Below are 14,754 nucleotides of genomic sequence, written 5' to 3'. Positions count from 1 at the left end.
TATGGATTGTATAACCAAAACAATTGCAATGAGCTCAAACTTTATTAAATTCACAAGTTGATTGTCTATGATATGGAGAAATTCAATATTCTGTAAATCGTCACGGTTTCATTTTTGTGGTAATGGAAAAATCTATTGACAAATATAAAAAATTCATATCATGGCATGTAAAACAAAAGCAATAATTTTATATATTTTTTGTGTATTAAATCTTACAGATATTACAGATAATCCCTTTAACAGGGAGGGACAGTCAAGGTTACCCATCAAAATAGCTTTTAATTAATCTATCCCGAGTGTTCAAACAGAAGCCAGAAATATTCATCAATGGACTAGTGTGGAGTTCATCCACAAATATAGGGCATAACAACTGACTTTCAGTCAAACAGTGACGTTGAGTATGGGAAACCTCAGGCCACCCAACACCACTGTTGTTGTTTCCGGTACGGAACAACGCTGTAATAACATTCAGTCTCTGTGATCGAAAATTGACCTATCAAATATGAACATCAGCAATTTGGTCGTCCATCTTTTCCATGTGTTATCGTTTTGCGGAAGTTATTTAACTACTTTTCTTATGGTTAGTAGATATAACAGATTCTATTTTGATATTGTTTCCTACAAATGTCATACAGTCAGATATCACAAATCAGGTACCTTTAATGCATTTCACTGCCACATTAGTTATCGAAGAACAGGTACCATACAAGTATTTATAGAATAACTATATACCATTCTGTAATGTACCACGTAGTATGCTAAACTATGTAATCATGTAATAAATATAATACAGATCAAACTTGTTCTAGAGACACACCTCAATGGGCAAAGCAAAAATGGTCTATTAAGCATATATAGCCAAGTGACATATTTTTTTTTTTAGGGGATTTTTCTTATTTTTATTTTTTTTTAAAAAATTTTTTTTTTTTAAAAAAAAAAAAAAAAAAATTTACTTTTTTATTTTTTTTTTTCTTTTTAAAAAAAATTTAAAACAAAAATTTTATATTAGATTTTTCTTTATACAAAAAAATTATAAACAAACAGCGGACTATTCGTATACTAAAGCAGGTTTTAATTGTACAATGTAAACAGATGTTGGTAATATTATATGTTTTATAGATTTCTACACAGTTGTTTATTTATTGAAACATATAAGATGTTATTGTACAGTGTAATGTTCAATGCTGAATTATATATTTAATATTATAATTTTATGGTGTTTTGCATGGTTTTTCCAGATTCTTTAAGGCCCATATGTTCCTCACCGGGTTATATATTCAGTGCCTGTAATCGGCTGTATGTTGGATATTGTCTGATGAAGAAATGCTTACCGTCACATTACTGGGAAACATATGGGGATGCATTCGGGAGGCCGGGCATACTGTAGTGGAAATCATACACCAAGCTTGTGCTATAAGGTAGGACTATTTCATACTGTCTTCCATCTGGGAGTATCAGTATGCCATGTTGCAGCCTTTAATAAAAGTTGGAGTTCTTCTACCACCCAGAAACCATTTGGATTCCCATTGGTGTTCTTTCGGCTGTTGGACTACTTTTCGCAATTCTGACCTTGAAATTTCAAAGGACATTTACGATATTGGGTACAAGTGTTTTCGGTGGTGCTTTGATGGTTGCCTGTCTGGACTACTTTATCGAAAAGTTCATGATTCTGATATATTCCTGGGAACGTGTAAAGGGAGTTAACTCTGACCCAATTTGTTGGTACAGTTGGGTGATCCTAGGTTGCTGGCCTTTCTGTTTTCTGGTGGGAAGTATAACACAATGGAAAATTACAGGGCAAGGATACGATCACAGAGAAGGTGGGTGTCCAAGTGTTAAGGCTATTTTTGTATCATAACCAAGTCAGAAATAATATTTGCACTTTTCATCATGGCATCTTATCTAATTACAGGGGACAATAGGACATTGCCTGGTTGTTCAATCTTTTTCTATTTATTTGAAATAAAATTTTGTTGAAATTGAAGACATGTTTTCAAAGAACACAGTCACATTATTGTTAAAGACACACATGGTTGATTGCACTACACTATATGCTGCATTCTTCAATCAACCATGCAGTCATATTTGATCCAAAACCATGGAGATCTAAGACTTGTCACACTTACATAAGCATAGGGGGGGGGAGGAGGGGGGGTAAGGCATAATATTGTCATCTAACAAACGGGAACACAGACATCAAATAGAGAATATTCTTAGAACGGAGAAAATATAATATGTAATACTGGACTAACCGGTACTAATTTATGATAATAGATATAATAAAGGTTTGATTAAATCTTTAAAATACAGTCATCTCAACAAAATGGTTTTAATTTGTTCATTGTTGTTAGCTTTAGAATGATTAATACATATATCGGTCGGTTTGTATTATTTTCTGTTACTACTTTCAACATGCTGACAAAAAAAAAAAAAAAACAAGACGAATGAAGAAGGTTAATCTACAGTAGAGGTAACAACGTCAGAAACACGAAAACTCAACATTCTCGGCACACAAATATATCAGACTCGTAGAACTCACAGGCGATGTCATTACACAGGTACACTAATAGTAATGGCTGACATTGTTATTACAGGTGAAATATACCTGTGTTGACTATCTGATGTTGTCAGTATCCCTGTGTATGTAGGTAGCTAACTACAATAACATACATATGTATTGTAACACCAACGATTAGGCCGGGTAAAAAGCTTCTGATGTCATAACACAAGTAAATGTGCATACCATCTCACTCGTTATATCTATTTGTTTTCTTCATGTGAGATCTTTACCTGTTCTGTTGATTACAACACTTTCATCTTGCAAATCAGTTGATATATATTAATATTCTATGGATTTGTAATTGTTAACTTATTATCATGTTTTAATAAGTTATATCTTTTCCTTTTATTGAGATGAGTTACATTATCTCCAAGTTGGGAGACTTGATCATCCTGCTCAATAATTCTGAAAATAAACAATATAAACCCGAAGATGGTATGTGTATGTGTCAGTGCCATTATAAAAAAAAATGAAATTGGTTGTCGGCAGATCCAGTTATGTAATTGTTGGCCGACTGATTTGTCTTCATTTAAGGATTGATTGTCAATTTTGTTGCTTGCATTGACTGATGAAGAAAGTTAATCTCGTGCAAATGAAGTGAACTGCGAAGCAGTTCATGTAACATTTGCACGAGATTAACTTTCTTCATCAGTCAATGCAAGCAACAAAATTGATAATCAATCCTTATATTTACGTTAATCAATTTAAAAATCCCGCTGTTGAAAAAAATCAAATTATATGTATTCGGTATCAGATTATTATACAAATTTGCAACATTGTACCAGTTATCGTACATGTATGTACAGCTACGGAACAGCCGCCAGTCAGTTCTTCTCGTCACCAAGGCAACACAAAATGTAGTTCCGAAAATAACTTCATTCTTTGTGCGTTGTTAAGATTAAAAACGGCGATTTCTAAATACTGTTTTCTATGTACAGGAATTAATGGCTTAAATTTTATCATAAAAACATTATGTAGCTTCAAATACAAAAATTGCTGCGCAGTACTAGCAGTGCAGTCAATGTGTAATCCGGTTGCTCGATTTAGCAGGGGTCCGGTTTTGAAGAAAATGATGATTGTGGTGAAAATGCTGAATAGTTGGTATCTAAACATAATCAAACCTTTTAAAATTCAATTGTAATTGTTGTGGAATGTAACTGAATGTTGTATTTCCGTCTGGTAATTATTTGTAGCTGACATTTAAATGTTTATTAACTAAACATGTTGTGAAATCCAACCCCTGTGTCTATGGTATGTGATGCAGCCCAATAACATGGTGCTTCCGGGGGCTCAATAAAACGTGTTAAAATGTGGGATTTAGTCGCAGATCACTGGAAGACTTCTGTGTTATTCTTGAAATGTGATAACTTCTCTGTCAACTGGAGTTTTGGGATTAAAATGCTGTATAAAGTAAGTAGAGAAACATTGATTTGAAATATTGGCGGTTTCCAACGACCCTCCAATGCTGTGGGTTTCGACACTCACAGAATCGTTTTGTTAGGCTTAATTTCACTGAAATCAGCCTTTTTGCTATTTAATGGAATCTATCGTTTCTAAGCTTGCATGTATATCACCGCATCACATATATTGTGCACATTATCATAACCATTTGCGTTCGATTATGCCTATTTGCGATGAGTGGTGAACCTCATGCGTTCGGTATAGCCTATGTTCAGCATTTTTCCGGGGCTTGAGCCTAAGTCAGCGTTTCACCAAAATACGTGTAAAATATCTGTATAATATTATATTACTGACAATTTCTAATATCACTTTCTCAAGCATTTCTGAATGTACAAAGACAGGCAGAAAGTTCATTCAAAACTGAAGCGGCGTAAAACTAGGTCAAAATGTAAACAATGTCAAAATGTATTCTCACGCCGGTCAGAGGTCAGCGCGTGACCAAGCATCTTCATTGGGAAATGAAGTGATCGGAGTTTACTAGTTTCATTGAGGCGGGGCGAAGTGAAAATGTAAATATTTCTTTATACTGATCTCTTTACAGGGCTATCTGACGTCAGAACACCAGAAGTTGTCCCCGTCGACCAAACACCAGACTATCATTCCTACAGAACATACACCAGAACTAGAGAGTACAAACACCACACTGACCCAGATTCCCTGAGATCAACCGGTGTAAGTGTGAGAAAACAAAACACCACACTGACACAGATTTCCTGAGATCATCCGCGTACTTGGTTCTCTGCATTCCTCGATAACAGAGGACACAGAAGAAAAAACTTACCTTTTTATACATTTTAACTCTGGGTATTTGCTTCCAGCATTCCTTGATTTTTTTTAGATCGCCAGTCATCAGGCTCGCTTAAATATTTTCATCTGCTTCAAAGTATTATCAGCTCATCTTGGTCACTTGTATGTTTTTGTGGTCATCTGAATGTTTGACTTTCCTTCAACTTACCATGAGTATCAGTATGTTTGGTGTTCTCATTATGATGATGATTGGTGTATTGATTTGAACATGCAGCTAATTGTTTTAATTACCATATAGCTGATTATTTAAGTGGGTCAAATTTCTGTGATTTAAATTACATTATGGCGGTGTTAAATTTTCACTATTTATCTTTCAGTGTATAAATGATTGAACTATTTCTCAATATTTTGCTGAACAATTTTTTCGGATTCTGAGCAATGTCCTACAAAATCGTAAAAACATCATTCCCACGAAAATAACCAGCTATACTGTACAGATGATGATAGCATCTATCTACTTAGCAGTTTCTTTATAGATCTCTGTACTGTGTTAATTATCAATAAATATGACTTATATCAAACTCAGATCTGTAGCAAAAAGTTCAAATTAATTGAGGAATCTTAGTAACATTACCTGATTTGACTGTCAAGTTTTGGCTATTTGGCTTAAGTTTTTGAACCACTTATGCAGTGACATTTTATTCATCTGTAATAACACTTGTTAAAGCAGCAATATGAAAATTCCAATAAGATCATTCTGAGCCAGCTAGGTTCAGGTATAATTTTAATAAAAACGTGTAAGTTTAAAAGGCAGTTAACTATACGATAGGTTGTCATTTTTATGTGCAATAAATACCAGTATTTTTGTGGATTTCTTTTTAGTAAGGAAGCTAGACTAGAAAACATGGCACTCACTTTGTCTGACTTAGCTCATTTTACTGTGTTGTATTTTATCTGAAAATTGTTAAAATAATTGTGGCCTTTAAAGATTAGTTATGACTAATGTGAAGAATTGTTCATATTTTACCATATATGTACTGTTTTAATATCAAGAAGTCTTTATTATTTTATTAATTTCTGCCATTGGAAGTACATATGCATAATTCATGGTATCGCTTACATCTGAATTATGAAAACTTCAGTTTTGATGTGCATAATAAATGTATGGGTTTTTTTTCCTTTTTTTACTGCCAATATTTGTACTTTGTATTAAATATGTGTGCTATTTTCATATTTTCAGAATTTATACTTTTGGCAATAGTTTTATTTTCATCATCCAATTGATAGTTTAACAGCTAGTTAAACAGGTGTAATGTCATGATCTCCTAATCCAGTTGTTCACTGCTTTAAAAATACTGATTTGTTGGTTTATAAAGGTAATCGACTGATAAAGGAATTTATTTTTTTGAAAAACATAACTACAGTCAATTCAATTACTTTTAGCCATAGGCGCTTGTGAAAAGAAGAAAGTGTTGTAAGGGAGACAACCACTGTTGCTCAACTTTTACTTGAGCACAGGAGTGAAATCTCTATTACTAGTAATTATATATAAAACTGTCCCTCAGTCTTGTGTGTTAGCTATGTCTAGGTATGTCAGGCCTCCTTATACAGTATAGAGTTTATTGTTGGAAGAGAGGTTATTTTACATTTAATTAAACATGTATAGTCAGAAAGTAATGGCAAGTAAGTGTGATAAATGGGAGTTATGAAAGTTTAACTTAAGCAAGTTGCTGTTTTGATTGTTATGTAAATAAAATGTTTTCTGAAATATATATCTAGTTGTTTTTGTGATTCCTCAGTACCTTCTAGTTACAATGGTAATCTTGATATTTTATAACGTACAATGTATTTGTGAAACTGTCTAATTATTATATTTCAAATGAAGTCAGTCATTATAAGTATAAATTATAACATATACATAATATAGTTCCCTCACCTAGAGAGACTCATATGCTGTTCATTCATATTACAGAGTTATCTGCCCTTGCTGTTAGGTATTGATTGTGACGTCATGTGTTTGCGAGCCTAACATCATAAGTTTTAGAGAAAACAAGGTTAATTTCGCTCGCAAAATAATTACGTCACAATCGATAACTACCTGAAAGGGAGGTAACTCTGTGAAATGCACTTACAAACTGAAACTATTAATAAAAGCTCAGATTCTCAATTGTGTATTACTGAATATCTTATGGCGTTATGCAGCACGTAGTTAATTGGAGCTTCATGTTAACAAAGGACTTCACTGACCAGAGGTCAGGGTAGTACCGATGATCTCATTTCATTTTACAGTCAAAGGTCATTTGAGCAAAAAAAAAAATAATAAAAAAAAAACCTTATAATATAGGCAGGTTTAGCAGACTAATGAAATTATTCAGGGATTTGTAAGGGAAAAGGGGAGAAATGTTAATACATGATATACTGTAATGGTGGATTTTCATTACACCTGAAGCAAACATACATTTATCTTGGTTTGAGTGAAGTTTGGTCATGGTTATTTGCCCAATTAAATTTAGGAATGTAGCTGTTGGATGGTTCATAATTAAGTTGATTGTCTAAATATTGGACAAATAACCTTAATAAAATTTTACAGTAAAACATGTTTATAACGAACGCACTTACAACAAACCCATGGTCATAACATAGTAATCTTCAATCCCTGTTACAGTTCCCATTATATACCTGCATTATCTGTATAACAAACTAAACTTATAGCAAAGTGATTTTGTTGGTCCCCAGAGTTTCGTTATAACCATGTTTTACTGTATACTGTGAAAAAATTTAAACTTAAAAAAATAGTCTTGCACGACACCAGATCTTGTGTTTTCAGTTTCCAGTTTACCGAAAAAGTTTTCTAAACCTACATATATGGATGATTTACATTGATTTGTGTTACAAGACATTCTACCCTTTATCCAGTTTTGCTTCAAAGTATTATTAAGTTCATAATTTTTCTGCATGGGACTAAAACAATACGCTACAGCCATACCAAGTATATTTAGCTATTGTAGTTAAATACACAATTAATAGGAAACTTCATTGCAAAACAACAAAAACAAAGCCAAACTCTAGCCAACTTGTATACCCTAGCTACTCTTGCATGGCTAGATATTGTCAAAAGACTAAATATGATGCACAGAAACATGCTATTTTAGGAGATCAGCAAAAACAATATCTTGACACAAGAATTAGAATATGTTAGAATTAGAATTAAAAATGTGCAAACTTTCAAACCTCTTGCTTGTCTGTGGATAAGTTAGGCAGGCAATAAATTCATTTTCCATTAGAGGTTGGACAAAATGTTAACAAATGTTTCTCAACTGAAATTGATTAGATGTTTGTCACAAGAAAAAGTCTACCTAAATCCCTCCTTGGCAAAACCTTATTTTGGATTCAAATCCAAGATGGCCGCCATTATAGCATATTAAATTCTGATAGGGATTTAGTATTGGAACTAAGTGGCATAGAAACATGTTTGAGGTGTCCATTTTAACTAATATGTGAATGACAACCCAAATTGAAACCTTAAACAGTTTTGTACACCCTAATTGCATGGTCTATATAGGCAGTACCACATCAAGATGTTTGACAAAGAGCAATAACTCCAGTAAAGATTAGCACAACTAAACTGATTTGAAGGATTCACAAAAAAACAAGTCAATTTAAGGCGTTTGTGATTTCATAAAACTGGGAAGCAAAAACACTACTGTGTAAATCAAAGCATGAAAAACAAACCCAAAGATTTTATATATTATGTATAGCTGTTTAATTCAAGTTGTACTGATTGATGTATAATCACTACATAACTTAAATTGCTAATATGAATTACTTGGCATCATATGGTATATATTCTCAATATCAAGTATCATATACATGTAATTATTTGTATCATAATAAGTCCCTGAACACGGACGTATCCCTATACTATATGAGGTGGTAAATTTCAGGTTTCTTGTTCATGCCAAGTAACAATTTGCCAGGATAAATATAGATAAATTATACATTAAGAAAATTTGATAATTTACAATTACTAAATTTCAACTAGTATCTTCATAATAACACTATTGCACATGGACATTTGTCTAATCCCGTAAACCAATACCTAAAATTAGAGCGTCTTTCATCTTTAACTATTCTTGAAAAATTTTGAAAAATAAAGTATGCAGCTGTATTCATTTCTTCCTACACACGACCCATTGAAAGTTAAAGTTATGTTATTGTTTTTCTTCCTCTTGTCAATATTGCCTCCATCTTCCCCAATTTTCCCTGATGAACATGAAGTCATTTTTTTAATTTTCATTTTCACAATTTTCGAAAATCACTGGCATCATCATCACACTCTCTTGCTCCTCCAATGATCTATCCATTATTCTTTGTCCTTCACACTCTGATGAAGCCTTCCTTCGATTTTGAAAACACTTATGAAATAATTCCTTAACACACAGAATTGCCAGTGAAGAAACAAACAACCAGCTAAGAGTTCTTTGAAAATACCTATCCTTGTTGTCTAAACCTTCCCAGGTCTCCATTATGACCCAGAGGCCAAAGGTCATCGATATAGAGGTCACCTTACACACATAGGGCATCAGTAACACAACAGCATGGCTAACATGCCTCACTATATGGTAACATATTGGAAGGAAATACAAGAAAACCTCTCTGAATAATTCATATAAACTTGTTCCCATTTCAAATATGAATGCTTTCAGTAGAGACATGTTGTAGTTATACTTGAATACAAACCATCAAAATGGTATAATTAGAACTACAGTATGCATTAGAATATGCAGATGATAATTTGTTTCATTTGAATTGATCATGATGAACACATTAAAAGACAAACAATGTTTTAATGTGATAATATTGAATTAGTCATGTTTTCTTTCTTGTCCAATCATTATCTTCTAAAGTGTTGTCCAGTGTTTCCAAGCTGTTGTATATCGACACACTTCTAAGAGGCATCATTGAGGGTTACAGTTTCCATTAGTTTCACTTCAATTTCTTCAGGGCCATGTCCATAACTTTATTTCTGCTGTGTCCTACAGTATCCTGTATTAGGTAGGAAGAAAACAGTATAGTCAATGTATACATCCATGAATTTACATATACATGTAAAAATATTAATCAGTATTAAAGGGAAACAAGAAAAAAAGTGGAAAATTATAGACCGGTGAGCTTAACATCTATCGTGGGGAAAATTTTGGAAAAAATAATCAAAGATCACATTTAAAACATCTGGAAGGACAAGATTTACTGTCAGCTCATCAATTTGTATTAAGGAAAGGAAAATCAACTTATACACAATTACTGGAGGTTGTAGAAATAGTTAAAAAAATTACTAGAAGAAGGAAATCCTGTTGATATAGTTTACCTCGATTTCAGAAAAGCATTTGTTACAGTTCCTCATCAAAGATTGTTGTCGAAACTTAAAGAAAGCTACAGTATAAACAGAAAAGTACTCAAATGGATAAGTCATTTTCTAATAGGAAGAAAACAAAGAGTGACTGCATGTACATGGACATTGTTCAGGCTGGAAGGAAGTAAAAAGTGGTATTCCTCAAGGGAGTGTTTTAGGACCTGTTCTATTCCTTATCTTCATCAATGACCTACCCGAACAAGTTAAATTGTTAGTGAAATTATTTGCAGATGATGCCAAGATAATTGGTCCAGCTAATCAGGAAGGACAAAGAGATATTCAAACGGATTTAGATAGACTAGCACTGTGGTCAGAAACTTGGCAAATCAACTTTAACATGGAAAAATGTAAATCTATCCAATTTGGTTACAACAACACACAACAAAGTTACAAAATGACTGATGGAGATGAAAAAATAACTGAAATCAAACTAACTAATGATGAAAAAGACCTTGGAGTTATTTTTCATAAGGACCTTAAATTTAATAAGCATATATCTGAGAGCATATATCCAAAGCAAATAGAATGATTGGTATTATCCGAAGAAGTTTTGACTATTTAAATAAGGCCATGTTCACAATCCTGTACAAATCACTCATTAGACCTCATATGGAATATTCAAGCTGTGTTTGGAACCCAAAATACAATAATGATATTGTTAGAATTGAAAACGTGCAACGCAGGGCAACAAAACTTTTAGTGGGGTTACCTTGCTAATCTTGATATAAGATTAGGAATACCAACACTGCAATATCGGCGGAAGAGGAACGATATGGTACAAACCTATAGAATTAAAATAAAGGACATTGACAGAGTAGACAAAGATGATTTTTTGATGTGGAAGATCAAACAAGAACCAAAAGAACAGCCTACAAACTTAGAAAAAGAAGATGCCATTTGAACTGCATTTTAAAAAATGTTTTTCTAATAGAGTGGTGCAAGATTGGAATACATTATCTAACAAAGTGGTTGAAGCAAAAGTCTTAAATAGCTCGCCTTTCAAAAGCAGTTTGAATGATCAAGTATTTACCATGGAACTGAAATTCAAGCCTAACTGTTTTAGTTAACTACAACTTGAAGGAACCCATAGGTTTATTAGAAGAACAAAAGACACTTTAGGAAAATTACCTTGCTAATCTTGATATCAACATCATAGATTGTATTATCACTTAAACAATTGACAAAATAGAAACTTGCTCAAAAACTTTAACATGGAAATATGACAAATTAACAGACTCAAAAAAAACCTAAAGGGCCCCAAATTTGTTGTATTATCACGTTCAGCATCCATACACATTAGGAAAATAAAATCATAAACATTTATGATGACTTAAGCTTAAACAATTGACGAAACAGAAACTTGCTCAAAACTTTCACGTGAAATGGGACGCCAACGCTGACGCCAACGCTGGGGTGACAACATTAGCTCCCCCTATTCTTCGAATAGGCGAGCTAAAACTGGAAATTTATGAAAGTCAGTCATATTAGCTTGAAGCTATCATCAAGACTGGAAAAAACAGTGCGAACAGTATTTCATAAAATGATACCACGCGTACGTAAACATAAGAGAAACCTATTTTTTATAATAATAAATTCATTAGCTGACCTGTTGTAAGTAAAGTATGTACATTTGTATGCATTGGATTTGCATATTTTTGCAGTCATACTTTCGAATGACAGCAAGTTATAACAAATGACAACAATAGTTATTACGGACAAAAATTGGTGACAAGGCAATTTTTATGTACTGGCCCCGATTTCTCGAAACAAATTAAACTGAAGTTCAAAACTGACTTAAGTCTAAAAGTTTTCATATAAGTTAAATGAGAAAAACTTAAGTCTGCATTTTTGTTTCGAGAAATTAAAGCCTGATCATGAACAACAATAGCATACACTTTGTATCTCTTGTGTTGTCACTAGCCTTATTGTTATACATATTCAATTTGTCATTAATTGTCCTTTATTAGTATTGACTTTAGCTTTTTTGGAAGTAAAAACTTTTGGGAAATTAAACTACATATCTACATGTTAATATTGGAAATAAATAATGAATATACTGATGTGTTAAAATTTGAAAAAAAAATGTTTTTCAGAAAAATGAATAGTAGTTAATCTTTTGTAACACTATATAGTAGAGGTAGGTTATTATATTTTTGTCAAACCAGAAGCAGACGCCTGTGATAAATATATATCAATATATATATTATAAATACTATAATATATATATTTTATATATTGTTGGTTAAAAAAAATCGTACCAGGTCGATCCCTGTGACAAAAAGTAACGGTAACGTAACAAGTTTGAAGTTAGCAATTATCGTCTTCGTCTTGCTGTTTGTTTCAAAAAAAGATCAGTCGTTATTATACTTACATTCCTTTGCGTTGAAATTTCAAATTATCATATTGACGTTTGCATGCTGTATACATAATTATCTCGAGGTACATAGTTTGTAGTTACAGGTAGTGATGTACGTACAGGATTCTACTTTCATTTTCGGAAGCCATGTTGTTTTTGTATGTTGATTCTAAAGCACGAAGCAGATGACGGAAAGGGCATTCATTTTCCGGAATTATTCTATCGCGTCTTGTGTTTGTATGTATATCTTTCGTAAATCCAACTATTCTTTTCGGATTTTTTATAGGAAGCCACTATGCTAAATAATATTCCCCGAACGACATGGACCCGGACCCAAATTAATCAAATTAATTTTTGAACGATTAAATTTTATGCACGTTTGAGAACACCGAACACCACACATATGCTAAAAAATGCTATAAATTTTAAAGCTCGATAATTCAAATACAAAATAAACGAAACGAAGTGAAATGCATTTCTTTTATCGTAAGGTGTTTTTTTCATTTTTTTTTTTTTTTTTTAGTTTGCTATTCAGATCGAAAGATTTGTTATCCTTCAAGTCAAAGATTTCCTTTGAAGACTACAGAGAGAGCGACGCATAACATTAAAACTATCCGGCTCTTTTTTTGATGTACACCAAATGACTGATGTAGAGATCGTAAGTGATCGGAACCCCTGGAATATTGAGGATGCCCCACCCCAAAGAGACCTGGTTTTATTTCCCGGCACGCTTTTTTAGATGTTTAAAGTATATCATAGCCAAAAAAAGAGACAAAAATAATCAAGCCAAATTTTATTACCCTTTTAATATTCTTTGTTTGTTTGTTTGATTAATTAACGTCCTATTAACAGCTATGGTCATGTAAGGACGGCCTCCCGTGTATGCGGTGTTGCATGTATGTTGTGCGAGGTGTGTGTCCTGGGAGACTGCGGTACATTCATGTTGTGTCTTCTTGTATAGCGGAACTGTTGTCCTTTTCATAGTGCTATATCATTGAAGCATGCCGCCGAAGACACCAAGCAACACGCCCCACCCGGTCACATTATACTGACAACGGGCGAACCAGTCGTCCCACTCCCTGTATGCTGAGTGCTAAGTAGGAGCAAAAACTAAGAATAAAGTCAGTTATGAAGAAGAGAAAAGATAAGATCCTAAATTTAGTCGCCTTTTACGATCATGCAATAGGGTCAGCAGGTACAATTCTAACGCCCTACCTGCAGGGCATGTTTTTTAATATTCTAGAGACCGGCATCCTGAACTCATCGGGTATTATCACGAAAATATCTATTCCCCGAGGAGTTCCGGATGATCCGAGTGTAATATCTATTCCCCGAGGAGTTCCGGATGAGAGACCGGTGGCCAGTCTACGATGAGCTATATGCTATAGCGGACTTGTTAAGCAAAAGTAGAGTTTAAGTAAGGTTATCTATGGACATTGAAAGAGTGTAAGTGTACCATCTCTATATAAAGTTCGTTGATGAATCCTTCTACTCTGTCCCTATGTCCCTTGACTTGCTGTTTTTCTTGACTAGGAGGAGTGGAATATCTAGGCTATTGGGTCTTCCATTACGTTTGTATTCCCAATGGCACTTGTGAGAGTAACATATGGCTGATGTAAGTGATGTTACATCTTGATCCTTTTTTCTTTGTTCTATGAACTGGATAAGTCAGGTGATCACTGCCACTTGTTTAAGAATCTCGTTTGTGTACAGTATTGCACTCACACACCGTAACACTTTGCACGCTTGGGGGTGGTCCTTAAATGACCATGACTTTCAAAAGGACGCTACATCTAATAAAACAAACAAACAAAACTAGTCCGAGTCGGTAACAGAGGATTGGATAGTGTATCGTTCAATCAACGACAAGGGTAAGATAAAAGGACGTGACCTCCACCTAAATGCTGCAGTTTATAAATAAAACATGTATTTTAAGAACAAAAATGTATTGTGCTTGCAATATTTAGACATATAATTATTTGTTGAATATCTGCAAAGGTTATATTCTTATTTTAATTGAAGAAAAGGCATCATATATCTATCTAGTATATACTGTGTTTAACATTCATAATTAGGTTTTTATAAAGATAAAACGAGTTGCTTGTTTTTATGCGAAATCGGTCACATCACCTTGTGGCTTTGTATTCCTTTGTAACTAATGCAGATATACCATGTAACTAAGAGTATGGAAAATTTAAAAGATATCACGTAACCTTA

At 33.4% G+C, this 14,754-nt stretch overlaps 1 pseudogene; it reads left to right on the top strand.

Moving 5' to 3' along the window:
• Window positions 1-1,352: 1,352 nt before the first annotated feature.
• On the top strand, window positions 1,353-4,691 carry LOC138316487 (transmembrane protein 198-like; annotated as a pseudogene).
• The last annotated feature ends 10,063 nt before the right edge of the window (window positions 4,692-14,754 follow it).

This window comes from Argopecten irradians, chromosome 2, assembly GCF_041381155.1.
Source record: "Argopecten irradians isolate NY chromosome 2, Ai_NY, whole genome shotgun sequence".
Taxonomy (NCBI): domain Eukaryota; kingdom Metazoa; phylum Mollusca; class Bivalvia; order Pectinida; family Pectinidae; genus Argopecten; species Argopecten irradians.
The sequence above is the reverse complement of the archived record's forward strand: the minus strand, read 5'-3'. Positions and strand labels throughout refer to the sequence as shown.